The sequence below is a fragment of the Tympanuchus pallidicinctus genome, unplaced genomic scaffold, assembly GCF_026119805.1.
Source record: "Tympanuchus pallidicinctus isolate F22 unplaced genomic scaffold, pur_lepc_1.0 scaffold3, whole genome shotgun sequence".
In the NCBI taxonomy this organism is placed as follows: domain Eukaryota; kingdom Metazoa; phylum Chordata; class Aves; order Galliformes; family Phasianidae; genus Tympanuchus; species Tympanuchus pallidicinctus.
The window spans coordinates 31,692,837-31,707,442 of NW_026294747.1; the positions used below are offsets into that span (position 1 = coordinate 31,692,837).

At 38.5% G+C, this 14,606-nt stretch overlaps 1 protein-coding gene across 4 annotated transcripts in view; it reads right to left on the bottom strand.

Moving 5' to 3' along the window:
- STXBP6 (syntaxin binding protein 6) overlaps positions 1-14,082 on the bottom strand; it is a 76,283-nt gene extending 62,201 nt beyond the window's left edge. Inside the window, exons 1-3 of one of the 4 annotated variants that reach the window (XM_052693927.1) lie at positions 13,931-14,082; positions 5,494-5,649; positions 4,741-4,875 (exon numbers count right to left, since the gene is read on the bottom strand). The gene's annotated coding sequence lies outside the window, so the exon portion shown is untranslated. The remainder of the gene's footprint in view (positions 1-4,740; positions 4,876-5,493; positions 5,650-13,930) is intronic. The other 3 variants (XM_052693926.1, XM_052693925.1, XM_052693928.1) reach the window with 3 other exon arrangements.
- Between the last annotated feature and the right edge of the window lie 524 nt (positions 14,083-14,606).

Below are 14,606 nucleotides of genomic sequence, written 5' to 3' on the forward strand. Positions count from 1 at the left end.
ACACCAAGCTGTGTATCTATGTGATATGCACAAGTATCTTAAAATCATAATTAATAAACTTGCCTTTTAAAAACAGAAAATACTGTCCCTTTGATGATGTAAAATTAGTTTGAATAGCATTAGAAAAAGATTAAAAATTTCTATTTAGTACTTGATAATCATATCAACTAACATTTGACAGATGAAAATGATGGACACCTATCAGCCCAGAAGATGACTATTTTTGCTAGTTGCAAGATATAACATTCATGTCTGAAGAATACATGTGTTATTTGCATCACACAATTACATTGCTCCATCAGTCATTCCTCTGTTACATACACATTCCAACACAAAGACTGGGTCAATGTCTACACTTATGACAAATAAGCATGAAGTAATTGGAGGCATTAAGCATAGGATAGAGGCATCCAACACTCATAGATCATGTGCATCTAAGCTAGAATAGCTCAGCATTTTCACAGCAGGAAGTAGATTGCGTGCTGAACAGACTATAAATGGTGATGCTGACAAGCACTGTAAAAAGACAGACTCTTGTCCAGATGCTAGAAATTCTACAAACCCATTAGAACTCCATGAGAGAAATTTAAACCAAAATAGTGTCTATTTGAAAATGGATTCAAAAACTCTCATTTACAGTAAAGTTGTGACTTTCATGTAATTACAAAACTCACAATGAGAGCTAAATGCATACAAGTCTGTGGGGGCATCAACATATTTTTAGCATTTCTATGATAATCTAAAAGAAAAAAAAAAAAACAAACTGCTTTTCACCACAAGTAGCACATTAAGTAGCACATTCTTTTCAACATTTTTCTACTCCAAATTAATCAAGCTGTAATTACTGGCCTCTATTGGGTATTTGTATATACACTGGACTATTTGGATATACATTTGAGGGATGCCCTGAGAAAATTCATAGTCTTTAAAAGAAAAAAAAAAAAAAAAATTTTTGGAGTTTCCTACACATTTGCTGATATTTTTCCCCCTACACGTCCTGTTATATACAGTACTATTTGTATATTGTACTTCAATACAATTCAAACTCCCCAGTTTCACTGCATGACCTGAATATATAGAAAAAAATAGATAATGACTTTAACTGACATATGACAATAGACTGTTAATCAAAACACCCAGTTTATAAATCTTCACTACGTAACAATTTCTTTTTCTTTGTAAACTATTCAGGTGGTATAGCAGAGATGGAATTAGAAAGAAAGTATTTGATCTGAATATTATAACCCTGGAACATTACTCATTCTGATTCACGCAGCCTATTGACTTTTTGGGTGTACTCTGTAAATAAGAACAGTGAAGTGACCCCAACTGCCACTTCTTATGGAAAAATGCTTAACTCATCAGATATTTGAGCTTATTTCTTCCAATCAAAATATATTAGTAGATATAATGAGAATCAAAAATCTATTTCCTTAGAAGACAATTTTGATATGAACACCATCCAAGACATTTTTTTAAGACATAATAAAACATCCTTACTATTACTCAACAATGTGCATTCAGTGAGCACATTACTTGCCTTATTTTCCTGAGTTTTAATTAAGGAGGTGGAACAGGAAAAACCTACAGCACTGCAAGCACGTATGAGTGAAGCTGGCAGCACACATGACTGAAGCTGATCTGACTTCAAGATACAGATACATAGGGGTGTAGATAAAAGACAAGCTGGATGAGGAATTTCACCATCCCTTCAAGAGCACCTCAGACCTGAGTTAAGAGTAGAATTTAGCCCTATTTTCTGGCCATATAAATCCTCAGTCAGCAGATCACGTGATTTTTTTCATACAATGCTTTCAAACCCAAACATGATAGACTCTGTAGCTCTCACAGACAAGTTGCCCAGCTCTCTTTTTTCCTTTCCTGCAATGTAAAGAAGATGGTAGTTATATCTCATGGATAGACAAGAAGAAATAGGTTGTTCTAATTCAGCTAGGTTTTCTCTGTCCTCAGGTAGAATGACTTGCCCTCCTAAGAATCTTATCTTGGTAGTCAGAAAGCCAGGAATCTGCATCTGCCCCAGTTCTTTCAGCAGTTCAAACCTGAGTTCCTTATTTTGCAGAAAAAAAAAACACCAAACCAAAACAAAAATTTAGATTACCTCTGCTCATGGACAGATATTATTTGAATGCTTTTATATAACTGAGTTCACATTGAGGATACTACTGCATTCTGACACCTGCAAGCATGTCAATAAGTAAAAGACAAATGTTTGCTGGGCATTCAATTGTATGTTATATTCCTAAGTTTTGTAAATGCATCAACTACCACAAAGTGTTTGAGAACCAGTAAGTCCAAGACAAAAAAAAATGAAGAAGGCATACGTATAAACTTAAGTCACTACTGGCCTTAGAATTGCCATAAAGTTCCTGCTCTTCCATTCTACAGTAATGTAGCCTTGTTAAGCAAACTATGTACATTAGGTTGAAGAGCAAATTCAAATGCTTACTGTCCTTGAGTTGCCTTTGCCACTACACAATAATATTATTTACTGCTTTGGTGTCTTCTCACAAGTGCAGTAAGAACAATTGAGACCTAGGAGTACCATGTGCTCAGCTCTGGAGCTGTATTTGTGCAAAACAATTCTGTTCTGTTATTTGCAGAAAGGGAAGAAAAAATGGCTCAGTCCAGAGATTTCTTAGACCAATTACAATTCAATGAGATGTATAAAGAACTGTGTGAATGCAAGTTGAAGTCAAAAGGAAAGCATTCTTAAAACAAGTTTCATAGCTGTAAGATTTGATTATGATTTATGATTATGTAAGATTTGATTATTATTTGATTAGCTCTAAGATTTGATTATGACAGGTTTTAGGAACAGATTAACTTTTCAGCTCACAGCAGTTTCATGGAAAAAAAAAAAAACAGGAAAAAAAAAACAACAAACAAATTAAAAAAACAGGAATTCGAAGATAAGAACTCAAGCTTTGAAAAAGATCAAGTTTTTCACACAGAGTATCAATGTGCAATACAGATTAAGAATAGATATCTGAGGAGCAATGCTGAACCAAAATATAAACAGACTATATCCAGCAAAACAAATGCAGCAGATTCGCAGAATTACAATGCATGGAAGTTTCAAAAGGAAAATCACTAAACATGATCCATAAATGGATCTGATGTGCACATATCTATGCACACTTTCCTCTTCATTCTCTGCTACAGTAGCCGAACAAGATTTTCCAGAAATTTAGATGTTTTAGTCAAGGTTCCAACGGCACTGAAAGCTTTAATAAGTGGAATACTATCAGCATTACAGTACTTAAAAATATGCATTGTCCCTGCTTATGTGATAAACAGGAGTCAACAGAATCTTTAAAATTGCTCTGGTAGAGGAAAGAAAAGATAAAGACCTTTTGGATTTTATTGTATTTTTTTCAATCTCCAAAAAGTACAAAAGCAAACAAACAAATAGCAACAACAAAAACTCCTACTATACATTTGCCTCAACAAAGATACAAGCCTCTCATACACCAAGGAAACATGTCTTATGGACCTAGTATCATAGAACCTTCTGTCTTGCAAAGAAAATTTCACTCAGGAAGCATTTAAAGAAAAGGCAACTCTGGTAAAACCAGCACCTGTTAACATGAGGCACGTTATAAATTTGGTATGATATAAATATTATTCTGACAATTTCTTAAAAGGCTTTCATTTCATTATTACATGGATATTAATTTATCAAAAAAAAAATATCTGTATGATAGTTGCTTCTTAATCCACATGAAAGAGATTTTGAGATTAATAATGACAGAGATAAGTGCATTCTCTGTTTTTAGCTACTATTCCAAGTGATGTTTCATTCTCTCTTGAAAAAGCTATCTTTTATATGGCCATCTGCATAGTAAATGAGAAAGAAAGAGGGAGGTTTTCCAAGCAGGGATGTTATCAGAAAAGTGTGGGTATAGCCCTAATAGACAGATGTCTATTTCATTATTTTAAGTTGCTCAATCAGCTTGACAATTCCAGCACCATTTATGCACTTGAGAGAGACAATTTGGTTACTGTGGGAAAGAAAAACAGAAATCTCAAGAGAACTGAAGTATTTCCATCTGGAATCATGCAAGGATACAGTGTTAATAAAATGCTTTTTGTCTCAGCTTTTGTCTTTAGTTCAAGGACGAAAAAAAAAACTAACAACAAAAAAACCCAAACAATAATTCTTTTACCATGACTTATATTATCAATCCAAAACATAACAGTGTTAAGGCCACATTAGTTGTAAGTTCTTCTGCGTACTGAAAAAAGTGGAGCCCTGCAAAAACACTTCCTTGCATTCAGCACCATACTCTAATTAACAGCAGATTTTTACAGATATGTGAGACAACTCATACTTGAAGTCTAGTTTTCAAACTAAAAATCAAATATAAAATGCATACACACAAAATCTCTTCACATCCATTACATGCTGATTTTTTTTCTAAAAAAGCAGAGATCTTAAAAATAGATAAATTTATCAAAATTTAATCATTAATTTATGAATGTTACTCCAAAAGTAATGACTCCTATTTATTTCTATGGAAATTACAACAAACACAAAAAGCATAGTAATACTATTTGACAGAGCAAATTCTTAGCTACAAAACATCTTTTTCAACAGTCACCACCATTAGCTATACATTTTTACCAGCGATGAACAAGAGCTCATCAAAATCCACACCAGTGGAGGTGACACACTCTTTTAGAGCTGCTATGATCATGCTGTTGCTAGGATAATCTTACCCATGCAGTCCATCTTTCATCAGCCCAAAAAGATATCAGTCAGAAAATGCCAAATCCAGACTATACAACAGGCGTGGTAGGACAATCCTGCCAAGATTGGCAATGTGCTCCACAGAATTCAAATTGGCACTGGACCTGTTGAAAGAGAAGGGCAGTCTTTGCTGACTTGACTCTGGAAGTTGTAGCCTTCAGATTAGTCCGAGCCATGATGTCCCAGTTAGCGTTGATGGTTTGTTTGGGTTCCAGGAAATCCTGAAAGATCATCTTCTCTATTCCAAAAGACAGTGTATATCATTTTGCACAGCAACAGCCACGTCTTGAACTTTCTCCTCAATGGAGAATTCACATCTTGCCACTCCATGTACTATCATTTTGCCTCTAACACACAGTTAAAGACACTGCATCTTGTCATCAGTAATGATATGATATGGAAAATATTCACCTTCAGCCTCATATTGGTTCAATGGGTCCTGACAAGTTTGCATACTGTGTTTATCCTGCTGTGATCATTTATAGGGTACACTTGGCACAAATTCTGCAATATTCCAATAATGCTACCATTGTTTCCAATGCATCAAAACCAATATTCAGCTCTATACACAGTTCCCTGGTCATGATCTGCTGATTCATGCACGTGAACTTATTGAGACGCTCTTCATTCTACAGTGTGATACCTGTGCATGGCCATCCAAAACATGACTCACGTTTCACATTCCTCTTTCCACTGCTAAAATGCACCACCTCCCACCTTACCATTCTCGCATGCACAGTTTTACTCCCATAAACATTCAGCAAGTGTTGATGAATGTCAGTGGGTGCCATTTCTTTCACATGGAGGAATGACACATCTTTGCTTCATATGTGCTTCCAGATCAGATGCCATTTGTTGGAGGGTCCCTCTGCTGCCATCTGTTACATGGCAACAAAATACAACAGAATATTGGCAAGAAGGTTCATCCTCAATCACCATATTACCAACATCCGCCTCTGATGTCATGGGCCAACATAACAAAGAGCATCCCTTGTATGTTAAAATAATTTGATAATAGTTACAAATAGATATTTTCATAATGGACTATTTTTAATTATGATAAAGATGCTACCAGTATCCGAAGCCTTTTATAACGCTCAGACCTCCTGGAACAAGTAAATAAGCAAACCAGAGGAGGAGACTGCCTTTCAATGTCCTGTATCTCGTGATACAAACAATCTTGGAATGAGATTAATTTCTACTTTCAATCAAAAATTAGAAGATAGCTAATGGATCTATTTCTCTTGTCTTTGAATCTGCACTGATTCAATTTTAAGCTTATAGAGTACTTTGCATGGTATTGAAATACATATTGCGTTACATTTGCAAGCACCTGTCTTGGAGACAAACAACCACTCAATTACACAAATTTATCTTTTTCTTACTGTTAGTGAACTTTTATTCCTACGTTCCCCTTCCCACACTGGAACACACTGGCCTTTTTTCTCTAGTATAGCAGAAGCAACCATTAGTTACCTATTTCACATTGAACTCCAGTGATCTCCTTTTACTCTGCATTCCAAATGCAGTTTCTTATTCTGTACATACTTTTTCCAGCTTTTCATTAAAGGACTTTCTGGAAAAAGCTATCCAGTTCTGTTAATTCAAATGTGTTTGTTTTTAACAGCCATTATTTACTCAGTGAGTGTAAAGTATTTCACATCTCCTTCCATAGTGCAGCATAGCTGGAAAGACACAGAATGTACCACAGTGTTATTTCCAGAACACTTTCATTTCGTCCCTTATCACTAACAACTTCATTGTCTCATGTAAAGAATGTAACTCTCAGAAGAATCCAAAAAATTTTATGAAAGGGAACAGACGTGAAAAGTGCAGAGAAAGGAAGAACTAGAAAAGAAGTAACACTCCCCTCTCCGCAGAAGAAGCTTTGCTTACAAAATAAGTTGGACTGAAAGATAAGAATGAAATTATAAGAAATGTTGAATGAACAGATGATGTTATAAAAGCAGAAAATGTTGTGAGAGAAATTAGGCAGAATAACACACAATCATGACCAGGTCATGGAAATAATCCTTTTTGAGGAGGACAGCTGAACCAGTGCTAATGGTTCCATAATGAGATAAATATCTCCATCAGCTTTCGCACTAATTGTTGAAAAGACTACTCACATCCTGATTTGCTCATGTTCCAGAGGTACTGAATTCTCACCTCTTTTCATATTGACCATGTTTGTAAGGAAGACAACTGTACTTTCTCAAAGTTTTATATTATCTCCTATAGTGAAGTGAACATACAGAAAGATAGTTCTGGATTTATTGGTTTATAAACAGCAGGAAGTGAATAAATGTGTTTGTTTAACTATGGGTGCCAAATCAGGATAAGGTCCATAAGAAATATCCACATCTAAACATTCACATGGGTGACTTTTATAACTGCACCTGTGAAATACATTTCCTTCTTGTGCAGACAGGTTACCTACACAAAGTATGTCAAACTGCAGAGCAAGGCATAACAGATGTACTCAAAGGAAGGCAGGAAATATGATAGTCCCTAGATGTCATTGCCATTTTTACTATAAAACCTAACTGACTTTTATTATAAAATGCAAAGGGGAAGAAGTTTATATTATCAACAGAGTAGAATTCTACATGGCGTAAATCTACAGCTTCAAATACACACGGAGATCAAGTCTTTCACTGAATTGCTTAAGATAAAACTAAAGTCCTATACACTGGCAATCTACAAATATGGAAATAGAAAATGGATTATGAACACAGGTTGACCACTGAAGTATAGCGTGACCTTAAATAACTCTCTTTATGTCATTTATTTCAGCAGTAAATTGGGGTTAACCACACTCAGTAAACAGATGTATTGAAAAATCTCAGCAGTTGAAAGTGCTTGTGCAACCCCAAGTGGCACACTTCTGAGTACTAGAACAGCATTACTGGCATTGCACAGCTGCATTCCTCAGCCCCATTAATCCTCCAGAGGAAGTCTGTAGGGAAGCCCCACATAGCATTCCAAGTGCAACCCAGATTACTGGCAACATCTTCCTCCACTGTTCACAGTAAATAAATAGAAAACAAAGAACAAATTCCAAAACATATGAAGTTAGCTTTTGAATGAGTAACAACACTACTTCTGCACACAGAAAATAGTTAGCATTGAAATTTCTTCATGGTTTTGAGTATATAATTTGATAATTGCTTATCATTCACGTCAGCTATTGCTGTTTGAAATAAGCTGTTAACCACTACATAACTCAGCATCTTTACAATGCACTGCCTCACAAGTTTCTATAGGGGATAAACTTCAAGTAAATGAATGTCTGATATTCCTGGAGAATTCCAACTTGTTACTTTTTATTTTTACATTTGGTCAAGGGAGATGTAGTCAGAAATCAGCTTGGCAAACATAACACACACAAATCTGTGGCTCCTGAAGGGGCCACCAGTGTTGAGGGAGTTGGCAGAAACGACTGCCAAGGCATGTTCTATCGTATTTCAAAAGTCACGGAAAATGGAAGAGGTATCTGAATACTGGAGGAAAGAGTCTAGTCTTGTTCACATCTTTATCGGTGACCTGGATGAAGGGATAAAATGCACCCTCAGCAAGTTCGCTGATGATACAAAGCTGGAAGGAGAGGCTGACATTCAGTGGCTGAAGAAGAATGTGCTTCCATTTAGAGTGAACTGGACAGGATGGAAAGTTGGGCAGAGATGAACTTTACAGGCTTCAACAAGGACAAGTACAGATCCTACACCTGGGGAGGAATAATCACATGTGTTGACACAGGTTAGGAAGTGACCTGCTGAGAAAGAGATCAGCAGAGAAATTCCTACGTGTCCTGGTGGACAGCAGGTTGCCCATGAGCCAGCAGTGTGCTCTTGTGGCCAAGGCCAGTGGCATCCTAGGGTGCATCAAAAACATGTCCAGCAAGTTGAGGGAGGTGATCTTCTCCCTTTACTCTGCCCTGGTGAGGCCACAACCGGAGTTCTGTGTGTCCAATTCTGGGCTTCTCAGTGTGAGAAAAACAAGGAACTTGCAGAGTGAGTCCAATGGAAGGCCACAGAGATGATTAAGGACCTGGAGCTTCTCTCTTATGAGGAAAGGCTGAGAGACCTGGGACTGCTTAACCTGGAGAAGACTGATCGGAGAGACCTTACCAATGCATATATATATATCCACAGGGCAGAGGTCAAGTGGATGGGGCCAGGCTCTTCTCAGTTGTGTCTAGGAATAGTACAAGAAGCAGCAGGCACAAACTAGACCACAGGAAGTTTTTTCCCCACGAGAGAAAAAAAAAAAATACTTTGAGAGTGATAAAGTACTCAGACTGGAATTGTGGATTCCTCTTCTCTAGAGATATTCAAAACCCACATGCACACTTTCCTGTGAAACCTACTGTAGGGAACATGCTTTAGCAGGGGGGGTTGGACTAGACGATCTCCAGATGTTCCTTCCAATCCCTACAGTTCTGTGATTTACCTGAATATGCTCAGAGTAGAGTAAGTTCCCAAAAAAGCTCATGGTGAGGAAGGGGAAGCAGAGCTGCAAGTCTTCTTGTCACCCACCTAATATCAGTGCAAGAGCACTGTAACTAGCCCTGAGTGACACCAGGATCAAGCTATACATAATGTCAGACCTATACACTCTCATGCGTAAATAGTCATTTTTGTAAAAAGAATGAATCAGTAGGTCAATGCAAAAGTAACTTGGAGTAGGATTAGATGTACCTGAAACTATCACAAAAGATTAACAAGGCCCATCATGTGCTCCTATTCTCCCACCCCGAAGTATTACCACTTCTTTCAAAAATACCAATCACCAAAAAAATAAATCTATTTTGCTTAATGTGGCTAAAACTAATATGTATGTGTATGCATATTATATGAAGTATGTCTTTTTTCTTTTATGGAAAAAAGCAAATAGTAATGAAGACATCAGCTCTCAGCTGTTATCTTTAAAGTTCCCTCTTCAGGAAGTTAAGATTAGTAGTTCATAAAGAAAAAAAGGTTTAAAAAGCTTCTAGTTTGATATATTTTAACTACCTTTTTTTTTTTTTTTTTTTTTTTTTTTTTTTTTCTCCCAAGTGCTGAAACACTGTTAAACAATGTAACAGAATCTGGAACTATCTGACTTTTAATTTTTCTGAGAATCTAAGGGTGCCATGTACTTAGCTCACATTTACTAGATTCCTTAAAGTATATGCTTTTAGTTTCTTATTCCTTTATGAGCTGATACATTACTCTTCTGTCAGATAAGTAGTTAGATTGAAAATACCATAAGAGACACGAGCTTTACTTTTATTTTGAAGTATTAAATGTAAAATCCCATCTAGACATTAAAAATAAATTACTGCTCCCAACATCATCCTGACAAACTTAATTGATCAATGAAGCCTCTTTCCTTCATAAAGCTTTCCCAGGTCAAACATCAAGAGACATCACCAAGCAATTGATCTGCAGGCAGGACCAGGCCCAAGAACTTAGCACCAACTTTGTGTTTAAAGGAAGACCACTGCCTGAGAAACAGTCAACATCACCTAACACAGTGCAGTCACAAAACTGTACTGTTTTATTTCCAAATCACATGAAAGTTATTTCTGTCCATGCTACTTACTGAAGTAATGCCATAACTACTCTGTGAAGCACTACAACGCTCTGATTGATGCCCTCAAGGCTCCTGACTATTTCCACTGACTAGACAGGAAGCACAGACACCACAGATCTTTATGCAATGCAGTGTAAGCTCACAACATAATGCAAGGAAAGACCTGACATATAAGGCTCAAGTTTTAAGCACAGACTGAAGTAGAAATGAGCAACCTCCTAAGATCCAAGCTGTCATGGTAAGAAAAATCCTTTGTCTTAGATTTGGTTATTTCAAGAATAGACAATATACTATAACCTAGCATTTGATAAATTCATGTCACCTAGTCTTGTGTTAACATGTTGAAACATTGTCTGAAACCTATCTAAACTCACAGGAGATAGAAAACTGAAACAGCATCACCTGATGAGGCATATCCAGATGCTCTGATCACGACCCAGTGAAATCAACTACAGCTTTCTCCTGAATTTTCCTACAAGTTAAGCTAAATCTTCAAAAACTGAATTCCAGTAATGAATTTCTGTATGCGTAATTCAGGCCCCAGTAAACTGAAATTGTTCTGTACAAAGTAACCTTAGCCTGCTAGTAGAACATACCCAAATCAGTTTGTAGCACAGAAAAAAAATTAAATAAAAATAGAAATGGGAACTATTTAAAAGTTGAGTTTGTATTGTATTTTTCAAAATACTAATCCTATGCACTACCAATGATGATAATGATACAGTGTTGAACTACTTTTTGCTTGTACCAACACTCACTTCTTAATGGGTGCAAGTTTGTATATCCAAAATTTAAAAGAACAATTGACGTGAAGGATTTCATTTTCCACAGTTCAGATTTTAGTATTTTTTCATATTTTTTGTATTTTTTTCATATTTTATAACATTCTAGATTTTTTTTTTTTCCAGTAGATGCAGTACTGCATGCAGCAGTCAGAAAAAGCGTATTAATGAATGTACTGTAGCCAGATGTGCAAGCACAAGTTCAATCATTTTTCAAATCCTCAACACTGCCAGCAACTGCCAATCAAGGACTGAGAAAATTAAGTGTTTTCTTGAAGGAATTGATTTGTCTCTGTATACACATTTGCTAGAGTGTTACTGTTTGGCTAAAAACAGGATAAATTAATTTGTAGTCAATCATCATCTTATCCAGATCCACTGTCTCCCAAAACTGCGAATAAAACACTTTTGCAGAACCCTGGCAATGCCAGTTTACCAGCTGTACACTGAAAAGGAACATTAAGTTACAGAAGAAAAGAGAAGCGGAGAACAAATGCACTATTATTCAGACAGCTTATCTCCTCCAAAAAACAGACCTACGGTTACTCCTCTTTAGAATCAGTCTTTATTGAATTCCATTCATATTACAGAAAAACATCTATGTTCCATACAGTTTAAAAACTGCACATTTTTGAAAAAAGTATATATAAAATTTACACTCCAATCCATTAATAGTACAAGTACAAAAGCTATCTGCTGAGGAACTCTTCCTATTGAAGAAGTAAGCTTACACTATAAATAGTTTAAGTAATAAAAACAAATTTAGTTAGGAGGGAACAAAACTTCATACTGAGGATTTTACAGTTAGCTGATTTTCATATCATCCTTACTTTCTAAAAAGTCACAAATGCACAAAAGAAAGTGAGATATCTGACTCCACACTTGAAGAAGTGTGGAAGAAAAAAAACATAAATATTTATCCTTGAGCATTCTATAGCACACAGCTGCATTCTTGTCACATTTCCCTAACTCAAGGTGTTCAGATCCAGTCTGCATATAGAGGGTACACTCCGAAATGTGAAGATAAATCAAATAGAGATGAAAATCAGTGGTGAGTTATAACAAACTGTTTCCAAAGCAAACACTCAGGGCTAAAAGATCTCCTACTTTGCATAGCACAGATCCTCAGAGAATTTTTTCACCCAGCAATTCCTTCAGCTGGGGAAGCAATTACAATAAAGAGACTTGGGCTAACTCTTAAAACAGTGTTTTTACCCTGCTCAGAAAATGCCTTTGTTTTCCTTTGTATTTACTGCATCTTTAAAGGTAGCAGCCAACTTTTAAAGCTTATTTTTAATGTGAATCAGGAATGTGCAGAAGGGAAATCAGTGTGGCATGGCTACACCTAACAACAACCTCCTGGTGAAAGGGCTCTAAAACACTTTGCTGAAAGAGGTCTTCTCTCTTGTAATTTACCAGGTCGATTATCATCCAAGGGAGAATTATGTCTCCTAGGGGCAAGAAGCTGTCAAATTGCATTTCACAGGGGAGGTGGGGAAAAGAAAAAAAAAAAAAAGCACAAAACTGCTGATGATCACAATTATTCACCCTCAAACTATCTCAGGTATTTATTTCTTGTTCCTTTCTTGAGAACCTACTATACTTGGGAGTCCTTAAGGACTCTTTAAAACCAACAACTATGCTTACAGAAAAATTCAAGAGTTAATAGGTGTTTGGAAATCAGAGATATGAAAAAAAAATAATAAAATATGACTTTTAAAGTAGCAGCAAGGTTCTGCTTCACTAATCTCTGTTCACCCCTCTTTTGAGATGGAAGCAGCAGGATGCCAAGATCCTTCCTTTAGTCAGATGCTGCAGCTTTGAGCAGCTGAGGCAATGGTAGGAGAACTAGGGTCCTGCATTACCATCTTCCAGTATTTCACAACAAAGAAGGACACAGTCCTTCTACAGTGCTGCCCTCACTAATGTCAAACACAGAGAGATGCCAGATGATTTCCACCACATGAGCGAGAATTCTTCACTCTTAAAAGGAATGTTATGGGACTGTGGATGCCATTCAAGCAATGAGAAGATATTTCTGACTCATAAAAGAGAAACAGCCAAGCTGAAAATATACTAAAAGCTTGTACTTACAGAAAGACAGAGAGCTTTTACAAGAGAAGGAATTCACCCAACATAAACTCCTCCAGTTGTCTGACAGAGGACAAATGTGATAGATGAATGGCACGTTTCTCTAAATTACGGTAAATATTCCCTTGAACTTCAGACTCCACCAGAATCGGTGCCACCCAACAGGAGAAAGAAGCCAGAAAACCGAAGTTTAACTTTCCATTAACAAAGCCAGCAGTAACAGAAAGCAGGATAGGCAGTGATGGCGGCTTCCCCGGACTATAAGGTTTATTCCCTAACACTTTACGCTGAAGAAGACCAGAAGAAACACTTTACATTTTCTATCCTGCGTTCCGTCACTTTTCAGTACTCTGAAAGCCTCACCGAGAAGAGCGAAGGGGACGCGCGCGGGTGAGGGTCAGTGCCGGCGAGAAACCCCCCGCCGGGCAGAGCAACACCGCTCCGCCCGTAGCAGCGCTGCCAGACCCGCACCCGCCCCCCGACCCACGTCGCCCGGCCTCCGCGCTCCGGCGAGGTGCGAGATGAGGTACCGGCGCGGAGTTAGTCGTTGACTCGCAGCCCACTTCCCTACAGCTCCTCTGGTGCACTTCCCAGCCCCAGCAGCTCGGCTGACGGCTCAGCCCCCGCACCGCACAATGCGGGCAGCCAAGCCCCTCCACCCCTCCCTGCGGCCACCGTGGCCCGCGGACTACCGCCGCCTTCCGCTCACCTTCCTGCAGGCGGGATCTCTCTCCTCTACTCGTTGCAGCGGCGCGGGCGCCGTTGAGCGTCCAGCGGTGAGCTCCGTGAGCGCCGAGCCGTACCGCACGGAACCCCAGCGGCGGCAGCCGCCGCGCTGCCAGCGCTGAGGCGTGAGGGCGGCCCCACGTGCGTTCGTTGCACCAATCGGCTCCGCCCGCCACCGTCCCGGGCCGCCCGCAAACCGGGCGCGGTGGCGGCCCCCGGCCGGGCGCTGGTTTGGGAAGTAGGGGAAAGCGAAACGCTGGGCTGGGAGTTTTGGATCTCCGGACGGGAGGGAACAAAGTAACCCTAGGCAGAGAGCGTCCCGAGGCGGCTTTAGGGCCCGAGCAAGGGCTGAGGGAGTTGAAATGGGCAAGGCTCTGAAGTGGAGCGCATTTATAAAGCAGCCCTTCAGTTTGCCGAGAACTGAAATGTGTTCGCGGCTTGTCAAAGAATAGCAGCAGTGTAGGAGTGGCTCTAGCTTTTCTAAATGGTCTGAAAATAGAACAGCGCTACAGCAGTGAAGGGAACCTTTTGCCAGGAGAGCAAGAGCGGCTGGTGCAGCTTGGGACTTCTTGAAAGGCACAACCATCACATTTTATAAAGCATCAGACCTCAGCTGAATTGTAACAGAGCACCACACTCAAAGAGTGCAACTGGAAACA